General features: G+C 44.1%; 1 protein-coding gene across 4 annotated transcripts in view; it reads left to right on the top strand.

The window, feature by feature from the left end:
* The first annotated feature begins 17,892 nt into the window (after nucleotides 1-17,892).
* Nucleotides 17,893-19,429, top strand: part of GRIN2B (glutamate ionotropic receptor NMDA type subunit 2B) — a 485,599-nt gene continuing 484,062 nt past the window's right edge. The window contains exons 1-2 of one of the 4 annotated variants that reach the window (XM_055117945.1): nucleotides 17,920-18,002; nucleotides 18,375-18,613. The gene's annotated coding sequence lies outside the window, so the exon portion shown is untranslated. Of the gene's footprint in view, nucleotides 18,003-18,374; nucleotides 18,720-18,850; nucleotides 18,941-19,429 lie in introns of those variants that run through there. The other 3 variants (XM_055117944.1, XM_055117946.1, XM_055117947.1) reach the window with 3 other exon arrangements.

Genomic DNA, 19,429 nt, shown 5'->3' with positions numbered 1-19,429 from the left:
CCTTTTCTCCCTGGTGGTGCGGTGGCTGCCACCTTTCCTGAGCCTATTGGACAGCCAGGTATGAGACTGCAGTGACGTGACACACGGGGCCTCACGGAATGGGGGAGGGGGAACCAGCCCCTCTCCCTGCCCCAAAGAGGCTCCAAGTTGCTGCCCATGAACGACTCTTGGCTCCTGAACAGCCATGATCCCAGAGGCACACAAACCAATCTCGGAACTCAGCAGCTTTTGGCAGAAATTCCTCCAGACTTATTACTAAAATATCAGAAATCCAACATGCTCTTCATATCAGCAATAGAAAACAAATTATCTAATGATGCCTTTTCGGCAGGTCTGAATGTTGGGGAAAATTCCAAATAATTACGGTGGATCTTTTGTCAAAATATTGAATGTGATCAAAGCAGAGAGAGAGTAAGGTGGAAATCATCTGCCTCATAGGTGGGGGGAAGGGTCGGATGGGGGTATATTGGGGTTCTTGGTGGTGGAGGGTGTGCACTGGTAAAGGGATGGGTGTTTGATCATTGTATGGCCGAGACTTAGACTGGAAAGCTTTGTAACTGTTCTCACGGTGATTCAATTAAAAAAAAAAAGATAAAAATGAGGGGGTGGAGCGATAGTATAGTGGGTAAGGCATTTGCCTTGCACAGGGCTAACCCAGGTTCTATCCCCCGCATCCCATATGGTCCCCCAAGCACTGACAGGAGTGATTCCTGAGTGCAGAGCCAGGAATAACCCCTGAGCATCGCTGGGTGTGACCCATAAAGCAAAAACAAACAAACAAAAAATAGTAAACATGAAATGCTTCTTCATAGTCATTATATATACAAATATAAATAAAATAATTTAAACCAAGTTTGCAGGGCAGTATATACAAGTAAAATTTCACTACATTTTAAAGTTGTCCTAGGAAAAATTGGAAGTGAAAGCAAGAAGCAGAACAGAAGTCAATGATGAGTAATCCCACTTTGGGGAATGCAGCCCAAGAAATATTTCTAAGAGAAAAAAATTGTATATATTTTTCCCTTATTAAAATCACTTATTCTTTCATTCATGCGTTCCTTTATCTGTTCTTTTGGGGGGTTGTCACATGCAATAGTGTGTATTCAAAAATCAATTCAAAGACCTGCACCAGCTCTCCCTCACTGCCCTGTTTGGTGGTCTCCAGCTGCTTCCCCCACCCAGGGGCAGCCAATGGGAATGGACAGATGAAGGAGGAAACAAGGGCCAGGCTGGTTGGTGTCAGTCGTAGTTTATTCCCCCCAAAATTGTATTTTACGTGTGCAGATACTTATGGCAAAATTTTTATCATATTGGAAAATTGAAAACAAAATTTAATGGATCAAATATCCACTAAGAAAAATGCAATGAATAGGTTATCAAATTGTATCCTTTATCTTTTAAGAATTTAGTTTCATGAATACAGTATTCCAACAGTATCCCTTTCCCCACCCCCCAGAATGTCCCCTTCCCTCCCTCATTGTCGCAGGGTCCTCCCTCATTCTCCATTCACTTGCTGGCTGTTGCTTCCACTCATCTCCCCTCATCTCTCTCCCATCTCCCGGCCATGGGTAAGCTCAGTTCCATAGACCAGTTCTCTAGATTCTGTTGCTTTCTGTCTTTTGTTACTTCCCCTTCTATGCTTCTTTCTATCCCTCATGTGTGAACAAGATCGTTCTGTATCTGTCCTTCTGGCTCTGGCTGACCTAGCTAAGCTTGCTACCCTCTATCTCCAGATACATAGTGTCAAATTGCATGGTTTTGTCTTTTCTTACAGCTGAGTAGTATTCCATTGTGTAAATGCACTGTGGTTTCTTTATCCAGCCATCTGTTCTGAGGAAATGGGTAGTTTCCAGATTTGGGCAATTGTGAATAGTGCTGTAATGAACATAGGAGCATAAATGTCCCTTCTGATGAGTGTTTTTGGGTTCTTGGGGGAAATGCCCAGAAGTGGAATTGCTGGTCATAGGGAAACACAATTCTTGGTTTTTGAGGAGTGTTCCTTTTGTTTTCAAAAATGGTTGGACCAGTACCATCAGCGATGGATAAGGTTCTCATCTACCTACATCCACACCAACACTGGTTGTTTTTATTCTCTGTGATGTGTGCTAGTCTCACTGGTGTGACAGGATAATTTATTGTTGTTTTGATTTGCATTTCCTTGATGATAAGTGATGCAGATTTGTTTTTTCATGCACTCTTGACCATCCATATATCTTCTTTGGGGATTTTTTAATAGTTAAGGGATGTTTTAAAATTAATTTCCATTATTATTACCTGTAATTATGGGGGATGGGAGGAAAGGGGACCATGCTTAGGAGTGTTCAGGGTTTACTCCTGACTTTGTGCTCAAGAATCACTCCTGGTGGTACTCTGGGGGTCATATGTGGTACTGGAATCTAACCCAATTATTTGAGTGCAAGGCAAGTACCTTTCTTACATGCTCTGGCATACCTGTAGTTTTGTTATTGTTGTTTTGCCTGTTAAATTGGATAATCAATCATTCTTAAGGGACAGGGATGAAACATGAGACATGGGAGTGTATATTCTGCCTAAGCACATTTGGTGAGGGGGTTTGGTAGCCCACATTTGGTTTTTCTGGGGGTCAGGAAATCACGTAGGGCAAGCTATTGAACCCAGGACCTCACACACACAAATCAAATATTCAACCACTGAGTCACAGTCCTGGATTCTGCTGAAGCAAGTTTGAAGAATTTTGGTCTTAAGAGTTGATATATTTCTTTCAATGACCAAATAATCTTCTGTGTGATGGAGAGTATCTTACAAGGTACTTACTTTGATTTGAATCAAGCCAAATCTATTATTGCTTCTGTAGCTATTAGTTCATTATTCTCCCCTGATGTGTATATTGTTAGATCACTGCTAGACTTTTACTTCTGACATTTCCCATGCCATCAATATGATCCCAGAGCTAAGTGTTAGAGTATAGCTCTAAACATTTTAGGATAACATTGATTTGTCCTTCCTCCCTTGCCATAGGGAGCTTAGGTTTAGACACTCCCGGAGACACTCCCATTTTTTTGTTTATCTGTAAACTCTTCTCTGCACCCTCCTTCCCAACCGCTTAATCACCTTTACCCCTAATCAGATTCTGTTATCTTGTAAGATCAGATCCTTCTAAGGACTCTGAACTTGTATTGTAAGTTAGTGTAGTGTCTTTTGCATAGTTTACCTTAAAGCAATGTCCTTTCTGTATAGATACAGGAAGACAGTTAATATTATGCTCTTGTAACTTGGGAGTTGATTGACTCCAAGTAATATTTACTCCTGGGCATCTGCTTCCTCGACTCAGTTGCCCTTAGTTCCTAACACCCCAAAGGTGTGGTCCCGATGAGGGACAGAATGGGCCCAGGGCAAGCTGTGAGCTACCCTAGCATCAAAATGGGCCAGGCCAAAGTGCCACAATACTCAAGTATAAGTTGAGGGCATGATCATGGACAAATGCTGTCATGACCCAAAGGTAACGGTGAGATTAGGACACTGCTGGGGTTAGGAAGATTAACCTGGCCTGAGAACTGTGGTCTGGAATGTATAGTGAGATGTCCTCAGGAAGAACCAAACTTTAAGGTTATATCTCTTACTGTGCTCATACAGAATGACATTGCTAGAAATATTAGAAGTAAATTTAGTATAACTAAGTGAATTACTAGTTGAGGAAAGAAGAAAGCGACACACCCTTGTTTGGATTCCACCCTTGAGCAGATCTCCTAGTAATCTTCTTAGATGAGATTTTGTCCTTGAGGAGTGGTCTTACCTCTTTGCTGATGTATTAATGTTCCGACCCACCTTTGTGTTACCACCCTATGTGATTGCTATATAAAGTAAGACTGTAGGAGAAGTAAGGGAGAAGACACAGAAGTAGGGGGGATATACAGAAGCAGGAGAGACACTGAAGCAGAGCACAAGGTGAAAGAAGTGAGAGTGAGAGGAGCTTGGGAGAGAGAGAAACAGAAGGAGAGGGAGAAGCAGAACGGGAACGGAGATTGGAATAAATTGCAACTGACACCGACCAGACCAGCCTGGCACTCGTTCCTTCCTTCGCCTGCCCATCTCCATTAGCCTCCCTGGGGTGGGGAAGCGGCGTGAGACTACCGAATGCAGTCATCGGGAGAGATAGAGCCTCTGGCCTCTTTTGTGAACACACACTAAGGACAACCTCACTACTTTTGGTGTTGAAATCTGTGCTAGTTTAGAGATGTATTCTCATTCTCTACATAGAAACATTCTAATGACCGGTGTTCCTAGATCAGACACTCTGGAGACACGATTTCTCAGGGAGAACAGAGTTGGAAGATCATTTCTCTTTGTCTTCCTTATCTCTTATTTCTGAATTGTCATGCACTGGAATTATGAGTGAGACTTTGTTATTAACCGACACAAATCTATTCCTAAGGGAAACTCTTTAACCAGAGGTCTCAGGCAAGAAAACGTATAATCTTTGATCCCAGCAGTGGATATTGTCTCTAAGAATTTGAAAGTTTTCTGGTGGAGCATTTATTTCCCAGTTCACCATAGCCACCACCCCTCTTCCATTTAGCTACTTCATTCATTCACTACTTTAACTGTTAACACTCAGAAAATCATAGCAAAAACGTTTTACCTATTTTCCTTCGGTGATCTCTGGAATAGTAGATTTTAGCATGCCTATAAGATGTACTCATGGTTACATACTTCCTGCTGCTTTACATATGTTTATTTACCTCTCCTGGACATGACCTAGTTTCTGAATTAATCTGTTGTAACTCTTTAGTACCAGGATATGTTTTAAATTATGTTGTATCTTCCTCAGTGTCTTTGGTCTAGCTGTTTCATAGCTATTGAAGGACTGATTATTATGTACCTGAGATAAAGACCCTAACATCAGAGAGAATGATACTATTTGTGTTGTTCCTGGAGCTTTGAAAAGCCCATGGATTATGCCGTTTGATCTTTTCAAGCCCTCTGGGCAGGAACCGTAGTGGAGACAAGGAATAGTGCATGACCTCCCTGGATAGAAGGGAAGTAGAAATGACAATACTCAGATATACATATGGTTATCCAAATAAGGTTCAAATTAGTACTTTCATCTTTGAATTTTAAGACCCCAATATTTCATCACTATAACTGTAGAGACAAGAGGTAAGGCACTTGCCTTGCATGTGGCCAACCTGGGTTTGATTTCCCCTGGCACCATACATGGTGCCCTGAACATCTCCACGAGTGACCCCAGAGCACAGGCAGGTGGGGTCTCAAAACCAGAAATTAGGCGAATAAATGTCTCATCATTTCTTGCCCTCATGAAGTTGGTTTTGGCCATCGAACTTGTTCTGACAGGTAGATATGATATAGGAATGAGCTTAATTTCTTTTCGAACAAAGCTTCCATCTGTGAAAGAAATGTAATGCCTATCCTTCCTCAGCTACATCTAGGTGTTACGAACTGCTGGAGAAGTCCCACAAGACAGAGGCAACAGAGAGTGTTCTCTCGGTGCCAGGAGGATGTCTTAAAGGGTTGCTTGGTGATGACGCATCTGGAGAGTATCATGTGAAGTGAAATCAGTCAGAGAGAGTGGAACAGACTCAGAATAATCTCTCCCATACATCAGATATAAAGAAACTTTGTAGGGGAATATCAAACGCTCAGTGGTCATAGAAACGATGAGCAAGAGAACTGGTCTTCAGTAGGATGCTTGTCACCGGGGCAGAGACTGGGGAGTAAGTTGCAGAAGAAAAACACTAGCATGATGGGGGCGGGGAAAGTGCCTGTTACAGAGGCAGTCTCGGGGTGGGTGGGTGGGAAACTGGGGGCATTGGTGGAAGGTAGTGGGCACTGGTGAAGGATTTGGAACACTGTATGCCTGAATTCAATCATAAATATATTTGTAACTTTGTCAATCATAGTGACTCAATATTTTTTTAAAAAGGGTTGTTTGAACCTGCATTGGATTTTGGTAGAGCTAGAAGAAATCTGTTGTGGTGTTAAGTCTCTGTGGATTTTTTTTTTTTTATTGCAGCATATCCTTCACTCTCCTGGTATCACGATGACTGGAACTGGGGCCAGACATGGAAGAACCTTTAAGCACTGACCGAAGAGTGTGGTTGTCTGGAGTATGACACTACAGCCAGACTGTCCGTGTTCACGACCAGGCACCATGATTACTTTAGGGCAAGCTCCTCAACTTCCCTATTCTTCAGTTTCCTTATCAAGAATATGGAATAATAACGCATTTATTTCAAAGGGTGATTGTGGGAACAAGTGACTGTATCAGTACAGAGCACTGGAGAGGGTGTCTGAGAGGGGTGGTTCCCTGAAAGGAGTCATTATTATTCCCAGTCAGATGCTTCCCGGGAGGATGATTGAACTTGCTGTCTTTGGACTCTGACCATCAAAGCTGCTTATCCTGTGTTCCCTATCTTAGTGGCATTGCAACACTTCAGCAAGTCATTCCAAAAAAATGCAAAATATTGTTATGCTGCGTGCCCACACATATTCAGCCAGTTGCTGTAACCTTGCCATTTTACTTTGGCAATATAAACAAATAAGTGCCACTGTATAATCTCTTTAAAATATATTCCCTCTTCTCCTTTCTCATTGCCACTGCTATTATTCATTATCATTACTCAAAAGAGGGCAAGGGCTTCCTCTGAACTTGTCTGCCTGCATTTAATACTTGAAAGGCTGAGTGGTCAGAGGAAGAGCAGCATGTGTTTTTTGTCCTGCATTTTGACCTTGAACCCTGGCTCTATTCCTTGCCAGTTCTGGGATTTGGGGAAAGTTACTTAATCTTACTATGTTTTATTTTCTTTGTCTCTATATGGGGTTACCGGCGTTTACCTCATAGACTTGTTGAGAGATGATATGACATAATTAAGGAAAAGCACTCAGTCCCTAGTAGGAAATCAATCTGTCTTAATTTGATGCCTTTTTCTCCATTGCATTTGGCCCAAATGGTTGCCAACATTACTTTCCAAAAGTCAAGGCTAGATCAAATTCCTCCCCTCTTCCAAAACCAAGAGTGTATAATAAAAGGCAGGTTCCTCGGTATGGGATTCAGTAGCCTCCAGCATCTGCCTCACCACCTTTCTGACACTCTTTTTAATTCTCAGCGTCCCATCAGTGGTCCAGTGACCTTTGATACTGTACCTACCAGTCTAATTCCTTCCCTCCCATCCAAAAAAAAAAATCGACTTCAAGTTTAGAACTAGTAACATATCCTGTAAGATTTAAGATTTCCCCTTTCCCTTTCTCTCTGTTTGTATGTCACGTAGCTCTTGACATAAAATTCTGCTCACAAGCCACCCTAAAACGCTCTGGCTCATCCTACCAGGCATTTATTCTCACCCATCTGTGAGTTGATTTAAGATTGCTTGAAGTCAGCTGGGCTCAGTGGGGGTGTCTCCGTTTTCGCTCTGCCTGTCTCCTCTTTCTTCCAAGCCAGCACAGGCTCTTCACATGGCAATTGCATAAGCTCAGGAGCTCAGGCAAAATATGAAGGCTTCTGAGAACCTACACGGGGAGCCAGCGTACTATCAATCTGCCTCATTCTGTGGTGAAAAAAAGTCACCTGGCCAAACCCACACTCTGGGCATAGAAGGGATGCTTTGCCCACGAAGAGAGGGCTCTGTGGGAATTACCTCGCACAGGCGGTATAAAGAGAGGAAGAATTGGAACCAGTAAAATTGCCTTCCAGATTCTAGCAGGAAGCAATGTCTTACTTCTGGGATCTTGACATCCTCCCTTTCTGTTAAAGAGGGAAATAGTTCTGCATCTTTGCTCACATATTATTTTCTCTAGACTATCAGCTGAAGGCAGGGATGGGTTTTACTTATTTGGTCTTTTCAACACTGCTTTGCATTGTTCTTCTCACAGAGTGTTATATTCATGTTTGATGAACCAATGTTTTAAAGATTTGAAGTAGGCTAACTTAGAGACATGCTCGAGTGTTTTATAAAGATTAATGAGAAAATATTTTCTTCAAGGAGGAAATTCTGAAATTGTTCCTAATGTGAGGCTCAAGATTCTTCTCTATGGAGTCACTAAATCATATATGAATCAGTGCTCACAGAAATAAACCAATAGATAGTTTTTCTTATCTGTTGTTCTTGATTTTTTTTTTTTTGCAAAGAAAGAAATTTGGAAGGGTGTATGAAATGCCTTAGTTAACCTGGATGCACAGGAAGGGGGTTTTATAAGGTAAGATGGAGTATGCATTCTGAAGTTTTAAAAAAGGAATATAATAATTTTTACACTGTAAGAATGAGAGCATTGCATGATTATGTCTTGTCAAAAAATTATCATCAGAAAAGCTTAGTTTCACTGATGATCAGTTTTTTCCACTGGATTTTATAAAATGGTGATCCTTCAATTCTATCATTCTTTCAGTCTTTAGTAACAAGAATTTTTAAACAGAAGGGTTTTAGTTCTTCTTCCACGCTCTCTCATTTTCTATGAATATTGCTATTGACTACTGGGTTTTTCTTTAAAAAATTAAAATGTGTCATAATACTGGTCATTATTCTTTTTAAGTGCTAAAATAAACCCAAATTTGGCCAGTGGGTGACTTTTTAAGCTGCATACCCTGTCCTTTTCATTTCTCCACATTAGGCTTAGAGTACATCCTTGCTTTTGGTTTGGGGCATGATATTCTGGGCTCATTTATATTTTCCTTGACTTGGGCCTGAAAATTGCCATTTATCAAAGGATGTCTTTTTTTTTTTCCTTTCTGTCTTTTTTAGTGGATAATGGGATTTGGAACCAGGCTAAAGGTTCTAGGTGTACTGTCATTTCTGGGATAACATTTCTTTGAGGACTTTTATGGAATAAAACATAAACACACATAATATATATATACCTAATTTTAATATTATTTATTATGGTATATAATTTTCAGCCTTTTCTATAATTACTGAACTATCAATATTAGCACTATCAACTATAAATAAGTTTCTATTTCTTACCAATAATCTTTACTCTTAAGATTTTAGGACCTGGGAACATAAGACATAGTCTCAAATTACCACCCAATACATTGCTAAGTAGTTAAAATTTGGGGGGAGGACTCCCACGCAGTGCTGATAGGGCCTAGAGGCCACTCCTGGTGTCAGCTAGGCCAGACAGTTCAATGCTTGATTCTAGTAATGTAGGACCCGGGATTGACCTTGGTCGCTGCGTCTGAAAGGCATGTACCCCTGACCACTGAGCCATATCCTTGGCCTTCCATAACAATTATAAAAAAGAAAACAAAGCTTTGCAATTAAGAGGACTGGAAACTTCCCCTCAAATTAGTGACCAGTGTGGCCTCAGTAATGGGACAAACTGTCTTTCCACACCTCTGGATGGAATGCGTTGAAGTTGACAATATCACTTTGCCAACAATGTTTATCTTTGGTCTACTCATGCAGGGAAAAAAAATCAAGTTAATCCAAATTGTGAAATATTCTACCAGATTAGTGGTCTAGACACTTCCAAAAATGTCAGTGTCCTAAAAGACAAAATAAGAGGGAAGGACTATTGTAGATTAAAGATGGCTAAAAGGCCAAATAAGCAAATAATCACTGTCAAATACATAGCTAAATAAATAAGGGATCACCGTCAACTCTGTTGAAGTTTAATTATGATATCCTTATATTCAAGGATAATATAGGGATACAAAATATGTGTCTATATGTGTGTGTGCGTGTGCACACGCACGCAGGCATGTACATATATATGTGCTTTTCCATGCATGCACGTTACAAAATCCAGTTTTATTCTCTCAACTTGGGGCTTATTTTGAGCTACTCCTGCCATTTTAGGTTGTGTCATACCCCTGTGACCCGGTGAGGCCTGAGGGTCAATCCCTGGCACCACCAGAGACGTGAGAAGTGGGCAGACTCCCTGTCAGGGGAGGCAGTTTCTCTGGGGCAGTGAGAACCAGAGGTGGCGTTTTCCTGGAAGAGGAAAATGAAGAATGCTCTAGGAACAAAGGTCCTGGAAGGTGGCCGGGACTGAAGAAGAAAAACAATCTGAGGAGGACTGAGGCTCACCAGGGGCAGCCTCCAGGGATCTCAGAGACTGGCATGAGGGAAGAGGGAGACGGAGGGAGAAACCCATCTCTATTTTGTGTTAGCTTTTGCGTTGTTGTCGGGTGCTTCTCTCACAAGATGCTTCACTATGATTTCAGATGAAGACCAAACCCCCCGTCTGTATCCCCCCGAGTTTCTCGAGAAGCTTGAGCAAAGTAGCTGGTGAACCCCGTCACAGCTCATCCTCTCTACAGCCTTAGTGGTGAGACGAGGAACAGTTTGGTTCTGAAGCATCTAGATGGTGGCGGGGAGGGGGGAGGGGGGCACTTAGGCAGGAGAAGATTTATGCAGGTAAATAAAAATCAGAATTCTATAAAATGTCTCCTAAAAAAAAAAAACAGCTGGGTCAGACACAGTGTTGTCGTATCTTGGCTGTGTTGGAGGGGAGGAAAGAAACAATTAATAAGGCAGTGCCAGCGCTCACTGTGCTTAATAGGGGGTTATTTCCATGCAGGGTGTGTTCTTGCGGGAGTTGATGCTAGAAATAACAGCATGCAAATTCTTCCCTTTCTGTATTTCAGAGAACACTTGCACCGCAGCCCATCTTGTGTCTTCTGCTTTCTAGATCCCATCATTCTTCTCTCCCAAACAGCCTTGTTTATCCCTCCCTTCTCTCCTCTTCCTTCTGCCTCATCGTATAATTTTGAAAAGAAAAGGGCAAATTTAGGGCGTGCTAAAGAAATGTCTTTCTGGGCACACAACGTCATTGTCTATTTGGGTATTGTTACTCGGCACATGCCAGGCTCAGGAAAACGCAGCGGGCAAGGTGGACTTTATTTACTTATTTATTTATTTTTATTGGAGGACAGGCCAGTCTTGAAGCGAGGGGCCTGAAGGTGGTTTAACGGCTCCCTTTGAAAGGAAAAGCTGCTGCAGCTGAGTAATTAATAGCATTATGATAAGAACAAAATGGAGATTGTTTTGAAAGAGTAATGATGGGCGAGTCTGGATCTTAGTATGCATGTGAGAGTCATTAAAATGGAATGTTCTGCCCGTGTTTCCTGTACACTCTAGGAATTGCAAGCAAAAGAAGATGGATTGGGTTCAGCAGAAGGCATTAATATGCGTGCTGTCAACTAAGCCCTAACGAATTACTTTTTCAAAGACCCAAACATTTGGATATTTTCTCGAGAAACGGGGGGAAACCTGCTTTCCATTAGGTAGCAAGCAGAGGCACGCTGCCTCGAAAGCTAATGCATCTTGAGTTCTCAGCCACTCACAGGGGGCCCTTCCTAGGGCCGTGGGAGAGGCCCTCATAATGTGTCCAAATGGTTTTCGTGAAATTTGCAAAAGTAGCATAATTTTAATTGCAGTCATTGAAGATTGCCTTTCCACTCCAACATTCTCTGATTTCCCTTCACCCTGGGTGTCGCTGGAGTGGTGGTGAACGTTTTTTGAGATGCAACTAAGAGGAAGTTGAGCTGGGAATCATTTATTTGGGGTTTAGTGGACTGATGTAGCTCGCAATCAGTTTCCTGTTGCTTTAACTGACTGCCACTGTCCCCATAAAGAAAAACTTTTCGAGGAAACCCCTACCTACCTCTGTTTCCTCCCCAGTCAGCACGTGACAAAGTGGCATAAACCAAGTGTCCTGTGGGTTACTTGCTACTGCCTGCACCCTCCCTTCCCTAAGCTGACCACATTTATATTTTCTAGCACAGTGGGTAGGGCATTTGCCTTGCATGTGGATGACCCGGGTTCAATTCCTCCACCCCTCTCGGAGAGCCCAGCAAGCTACCGAGAATACCTCGCCCACATGGCAGAGCCTGGCAAGCTACATGTGGCGTACTCCATATGCCAAAAGCAGTAATAAGTCTCACAATGGAGACTTTACTGGTACCAGTTCGAGCAAATCGATGAGCAATGGGATGACAGTGATACAGTGATACAGTGATACCTTCAGACAAATAGGCTTGCCTCACAAATTGGAGCAGGTGACAATGAAATTTTTTCCTCAAACAATCATTTGGTCTTTAGAGTTGAAACAAATGAATTGAATGTGGACAGGAGAAAAGTGAATCAACTTAAGTTTTTTGTTTTTGATTTTTGGGCCGCAGTCTGCAGTGCTCAGGGATCATTTCTGGTACGCATGGGTACCAGAGGGAATGCTGGGGAAAGAACCCAGTTCAGCCGAGGGCAGGGCAAACACCCTTCCTGTTATGCTACCGATCGGGCCCCTCAATTTACCTTCTCATGTGTGGAATTTTCATATGAACATGCGATGTGTTATGTGAACAGAGTAATATGTCTTAATAAATTTTAGGAAAAAGTTTCTTTAATGATCTTGATACTAATGAGTTAAGTAAAGCTCTTTATACAGGAGTAAGAAACCTACAACTTTGCCTGCAGAAATAAAATAATGCCCTCCCTCCTTTATTTCCCGGTTTTACGAGAAGAAATTTCAGCATTGGCTGCTTTTCAATGACTTTCATGGTGTGTTTCTGCACAGTTAGAGGGCAGCTTGCTCTTGCCCCAATGGAAGGAACCGGTGTTACAGGTCTCTTTAGAAAGCTTCTCCAACTTTTTAACAGGATACATCAACATTGGGTTGGAGCGATAGCACAGCGGGTAGGGTGTTCGCCTTGCACACAGCCAAACCGGGTTCGATTCCTCTGTCCCTGTCAGAGAGCCCGGCAAGCTACCGAGAGTATCCCACCCACAGGGCTGAGTCTGGCAAGCTATCTGTGGCGTATTCAATATGCCAAAAACAGTAACAAGTCTCACAATGGAGACGTTACTGGTGCCTGCTTGAGCAAGTGGATGAACAATAGGAAGACAGTGCTACAGTGATATATCAACATTAAGGTTCCTCCAAATACAAACAGAAATGCAAAAGAGTTTTCTCAGAGTAGATAAAGCATGAATATGCCACTTTGTTTGCAATTTGGAAAGACATTTGCAGATGCATTTGTCTTTTTTTTTTCAATGTTCTTAAATTTTCTTTCTTTTTCTTTCTTTATGGCAATTTTTTTGGGGGGAAAGTCACACCCAGCCATGCTCAGGGGTTACTCCTGGCTCTGCACTCAGGAATTACCCTCGCAGTGCTCAGGGGACCATATGGGATACTGGGAATCAAACCCGGGTCAGCTGCATGCAAGGCAAATGCCCTACTCGCCGTGCTATTGCTCCAGCCCTGCAATGTTTTTTTTAATTAATTTTTTTTATTAGTGAATCACCGTGAGGGTACAGTTACAGATTTACATATTTTCATGCTTGTGCTTCAGTCATACAATGCTTGAGTACCCATCCTTCCACCAGTGTCCATTCTCCACCACTGATGATCCCAGTATCCCTCCCACCCAGACAAAGGAGAGTATAGATTGCTGTTTGGGACATCCTTAAAGAGTTCCTACTTTTAAGATTTAAATTTATTTGTTACAAAACCAATAGAAAATCCAGATGATAATTGGTGAATATAAAACAAAGAAGATGGAGATTAGCATGGATGTCAGTAGAAATCAGATTGATTTCTGACATTGATTTCTGACATTAATAAATAAATTGCAACATTGTTATTACCAGTTATACCTAAATATAATTATTTGTAAAGGAAAGATTTTTTTTTTTTTTGCTTTTTGGGTCACATCTGGCAATGCACAGGGGTTACTCCTGGCTCATGCACTCAGGAATTACTCCTGGCAGTGCTCAGGGGACCATATGGGATGCTGGGAATTGAACCCGGGTCGGCCGCATGCAAGGCAAACACCCTACTCACTGTGCTATCACTCTAGCCCCAAGGAAAGAAAAATTTTTAATGGAAATAATGAACAGCCTCCTAGATTATTTGATAATTCAGTTAATCAAGAGAGGTTAATCAGATCAACCAATGGGGGGTGGATTAATTTCCTAGTTGGTTTGAGACAAAATATGGACATTGATGAAGATTATGCAAAACTTCTAGTACATTACAAATTGATCAGTAAATGGTATCAATTCAAGTGATACTTAAAATTATTTATTATTCAAAAAAAAAGAAATCCTTAAACTTTAAAGCTTATGTGTAACATAGTTTTGATAAAGTTTTCCCCAGAGTTGACAATCCTCAAAAAGATATCTTGTACTAAGATGAATAAATAGAAATGTATCTAAATGATCAATAAAGACAAACCATATTTAAGTAATCGCAATAAAGACTGGATTCTGTCATTGCTACAGAGAGTAATATTACAGACCATAATGTGAAGAGGTGCCCATAGGATTATAAGTAAAAAAACACAAAAAAAATGATTAATATAGAATAGCCAGGAGGCAGTGAATAAAATTATCATTTAATTAAAAATGGAGGTGTTTCCAAGTATTAAAGATGAAAAATTATTGTATTTTAAAAAATTTTAAGTAGTCACCTCAATTTGTCTACTCTCTGGCTAAAGAGAGACCCCCAGATTATGAGCTTCAGGCCCCATCCTATGGTACCTGGGTTTGAGTTGAAAGACATTGTAGGGAAAATATATTTTCCGGTGGAAATCCTTACAGGGGTGCATTTCACACCTGTGTGAACTGGACCATAGACAAATGTTGGCATCTCTTGGCCTCCTTTCTTGGGTCAAGTGAGCTGGCAGAATACTTCTAACAGTGTCATTAGATGCAGCCGCAGACAAGAGTTTTTAGCAAAGATAAACAATGTGAAATATAATTCCACATCTTGACCTGTTAGGATGTTGTTCCGGTGCAACTTCAGAGTTGGGAACTGTATTGGCAAGCTTGAGCAATGCGTTTCTTATGCCATGAACCTGGGAGATCTTTGAAGCCACACTGAAAGGTTCTGTGGTCTGAGCGGCAAAGATGGTTCATGAAACATGAAAGTGAGTGTCAGGGAGTCTGAGAAATAAGGAGTGACATCTTAATCCCATGGAACGGGCAACGGTGACTCATAGGAGACCTTCTACCAGACGAGTAGCATAGTTCTTAGAACAAGTTAGTCCAGCGTCAGCCCTACTACCCGGGCTGGTGGTTTCTAGTCATTATTCCAAGGCAAGTGTTGACCCTCACAGCGTGTCCGGGATTATGCCAGGTGCCTGGTCGCTATGGCTCACCTAGATGCTAGTCTGTCTCTTTAAGTTGTTTAACAATGAATTGGGAAGACAGGAGATATGCATGAGAACAACAGTTTTTAGTTTACCTTAAGAAAATGGCTTTTTCTTAGAGGTCAATAAGTATGTGTTAACGATATTTGTAAATACTAGTGGTTTTAGTTACCAGGAGTGTCTCTCCTGCACGGCAGAGCCTGGCAAGATACCCATGGCATATTCGATATGCCAAAAACAGTAACAACAAGTCACAATGGAGATGTTACTGGTGCCCACTCAAGCAAATCAATGAGCAATGGATGACAGTGGTTTTATCTATAACTTATGAAAATCTTCTTAACATTGGCAGGGACAGTAGCTCTGGCACCTGATTGCACATGCCAGTAGTGTCACCCAGGCACCTGATAACTGATCACACCAATTCCTCCGCACAGATCCAAATGCAGAGGGTGGGAGTCGGGACCACGGGAGAGGCATGCCAGACCTGACCTCAAATCTTGGAAATGGGTGCAGAAACCACTTCCAAGTTGGTAGAGTGAAAATCAGTATCCAAGTAAGTGGGATTTGAGCTAGGAACTGAAGGGGTGGGGTGGGGGATTTAAATCCAGAGCAAAGGTTGAAGAGTTTCCTTCTTCCCTCCGTACTTGCCAAAGGCTGGAATGGAGTTCCGACAGAATGGAGTGCAAAGAAAATAGAAGGGTCGTTGGGTTTTGGTGGAGAGGGTTGAGGATTCGAAAGGAAAGTGGAACTCTGAGGTTAAAATCGTGGAGTCAAGGTCAAGTTTCCAGGAAGCCTGGATTTAAAAAAAAACCAACTCTTTTTTAATTGAATCACTGTGAAATGGACCCTTACAAAGCTGTTTATGATTGCATTGCAGTCATACGGTGTTCCAACACCCATCCCTCCACCAGTGTACATTTCCCAGCACCAGTGTCCCAGGTTCCCTCCCGTCACCCCTCACCCGCTGCCTGACTCTATGGAAGGCACTTTTCTCTCTCTGTCTCTGTCTCTGTCTCTCTCCTTTGGGAAAGCCTGAATCTTAGTCTGAAGGTAACGGGTATTCCTGGATAACCAGGGATGGATGTTTTTGGAAATCCTCCAGCTTTCATTTTTTGCAACCTCTATACAGTATCCTCTTCAGTCCCATCCATTTTTTAAAAAAAATATCTATTTATTTTTTTAGGGGCCACAGTGATAGTACAGTGGGTAAGGTGCTTGCTTTGCATATTGCTGATCAGAGTTTGATCCCTGGCATCCCATATGGTCCCCAGATAACTGCCAGGAGTGATTCTTGAGAGCAGAGCCAGGAATTACCCCTGAGCATCACCAGCTGTGCCCACTGCCCAATTAAAAAAATTTAATCATCATGAATTACAAAGTTACAAAGATAGTCATGATTGCGTTTCAGATGTACAATGTTCCAACACCAATCCCTTCGCCACTACCCTCCACCAATGCCCTTGCTCCAACACCTGCAAGTCTACACCTAGCAGTGCTGGGCTATTGTACCCCCAACTAACTGGCAGCTTTTGGGTGTGTTAGGAGTTCTCTAAGGAGGGGAAGATCAGCCCTGTTTCCCTATGTTGTTTGTTAGCCTGCACCTTAAAATCTCAAGATTCGAAGATTAAGCCTAACAAAAACTAGGAGACCTGGAAGAATAGGTTCAGGTGAGCCTTGAGTGCTGTTTGCTCCAAAGGCGGAAACACACGTGAGGGATTCTGCCCAGAGCAAAGCTGTGAGCTCCCAGACCAGGACTTCCAACGCATCATTGTTACTAGTTAGTTCTCTATGGCTGTTGCTTGCCAATGTTGGTGAGAAATGTGGACATAAATGTTAAGAAAACAGGGGCTGGAGCGATAGTATAGCGGGTAGGGCGTTTGCCTTGCATGCAGTCGACCCGGGTTTGATTCTCAGCATCCCATAGGGTCCCCTGAACACCGCCAGGAGTAATTCCTGAGTGCAGAGCCAGGAGTAAGCCCTGTGCATTGCCGGGTGTGACCCAAAAAGCAAAAAAAAAAAAAAAAAAAAAAAAAAAAGTTAAGAAAACGCGCGGTCCCTGCAATATTCTTGATTATTGAAAAGACAATAGATCAGAATAAAAATAAAGACAACGCTATTCAGATTAAAAAGAAACAAGAACATAGGTGGCTTTAGTGCCATTAAATTACAAACAGCTTAAGAGAGAAAGGAATGGATGTTTGCCTTTTATAAAAAGGGTTTGTAAATGCCATGAAATGGAGTTTCATCTAGGGATTATTCACTTACCTCATCAAGTCTTAAAATAAAAGGATCTACCTTAATTCACACACACACACACACACACACACACACACACACACACACGTCCTCAAACCATCACCAGTCAGCAGTGCCCCTGGATCATCTCCATCAATACCATCTAACTTGTAATTACATTTGCCTCGCTTGGTTTCCTATTGTATAAATCAGTCTCCCGAGCTGAAAATAGACCTCAAGCTTCTTGAAGGCAAGAACCAAGAACGGGGCTTTGCACTGCGCCCAGCGCGCTGTGGGTGGGGCGGGGGTGGCAGGAAGCAGACGCTGATTTAGGGAGAATCAAGGGAGGCTTTTGCATTTGGAGACCCTCCCCTAGCCGGGAGGCTCCCGGACCCACCCCCGCAGCGAAGCGGCCCCTCCTCGCTGCTGTTCCCCACGGCGACCGGCAGGAGGCGCCACGGACTCGGGTTAAGCCTCTTTCCCCCTTCCTACCCCACAGGCCCCCAACACATGACGTGGGAAGCTGGCTCCGCCAGAATCCTAGCAATAGGCGTGAGGCGTGGACGGGGCTTGGGGGTGGGGTGGGGTGGGGGGTGTGGAGAAAGAGGACCGGCGGGCGCAGAAGCATCTTTCCTGGCTTCGAGGGTTTTCTCCTCCCTTTGGAGCCCGAGTTTGAGAGGTAGGTGTGTGCGCGCGCGCGCATGTGCGCGCTGGCGGGGAACGTCCAGGCAACCTGTGATCTCCGGCCCCGGCTCCCCAACGCCCCCCGACCCTGCATCCCTCCGGTCCCGGCCGTTAGTACCCAGTTTTCCTCCTCTCCCCCTCGCCCCCTCCTCCTCTTCCTCTCCCGCTGCCGAGCCGTTGACTTGCATCGCCTGCCCCCGCCCGCTTCCCCTCCCCCGGCCCCTGAGCATCACCAACTGGAATCTGGGCTTCTGCCTCTCCACCCCCCACTTCTTCTCCTTCTTCATTTTTTTTTTTTTTTTTTTTAAGAAAGAAAAGCTCCCCACCCCCTTCCAAAATCCACTTCCTCCGGCTTCTTCACCTCTAGGAAATCTGGGGCTTTGCACTTCTGCAAGCGCTCTCGGCGTGAGATTTTTGGCTCCCCGCGATCCAGAAGTCCTAAGCGTCTAGATGCATTTTCCTGGGCTTTGCAAAAGAAGAGTCGTGAACTTCCACACTCGGGAGACGGATTATTAATCCTGCTTTGCGGGAGAGGAACCCCCCTCCCCATGCCGGGCCATTGAGCACCTCTCTCCCGAGACTGCAATCGCCAGGCGCTCGGAGCCGGTACGTCAAGATTCGCCTTGGAGTCTCCGGTCTCCCGGCGGGGGCTCGGTCGTGCCAGGAAGAGCTGGGGTGGAAGCGGTCGAACCCTTCCCCAACCTGGTATTAGGTAAAGCTCCCGCGCCCCCCGCAGCACCAGGCACTTGCCCATTTATTTGGACGTGGCTGTTTTTGTTTTTGTTTTAATAAAGGATTTTTTTGGGGGGGGGTGGGGGGAGGGGGGCAGGGGGAAGGGGCTGGGCTGCCTTGGGTCCGCTGCAGGGAGCTGAGAGGCTGGGCATCGGGTGCTCCGCACGCGCCGCGACCCTCCATCCACTGGACTCGGTGCAGGTGCGGCGGGGCGCGCGGCGTGAGTGTGTGCGGGGGTGAGTGTGCGCGGGGGCGAGTGTGAGTGCGCGCGGGGGCGCGTGCGCGCCGGGGGCGTGTGTGAGGGTGCGCGCGCCCCTTCCAAGAAATGCCCAGTGTGCAGCCGGTGCACGATCAGAGCCCATTCAGCACCAGCCCGGGGCGGGAGGAGGCGCTGCTGCCGGAGGCGATGGGCAGAGAGAGGCCGGCGAGTCAGCAGCAATGCAGATGGGGCTGGGGGTCGCGCTCGCGGGCGAGTTAAGTGGGGACCCGCTTTCCGTGCGCGCGCGCGCGCGCGCGTGTGAGTGTGAGTGTGTGTGTGTGTGTGAGTGTGCGTGGCTGGGGGTGCCGCTTCTCCCTTCCCCTCCCACTCCCCTCCTTCCGTGGCTCCCTCCCTCCCTCCCTCTCTCATTCAGGTTGCCTTTCCCACCTCTCATCCACGCGTGTCCCAGGAATGGGAGAGCCAGACCTTTT

This window comes from Sorex araneus, chromosome 10 (genome assembly GCF_027595985.1).
Source record: "Sorex araneus isolate mSorAra2 chromosome 10, mSorAra2.pri, whole genome shotgun sequence".
In the NCBI taxonomy this organism is placed as follows: Eukaryota; Metazoa; Chordata; class Mammalia; order Eulipotyphla; family Soricidae; genus Sorex; species Sorex araneus.
The sequence above is the reverse complement of the archived record's forward strand: the minus strand, read 5'-3'. Positions and strand labels throughout refer to the sequence as shown.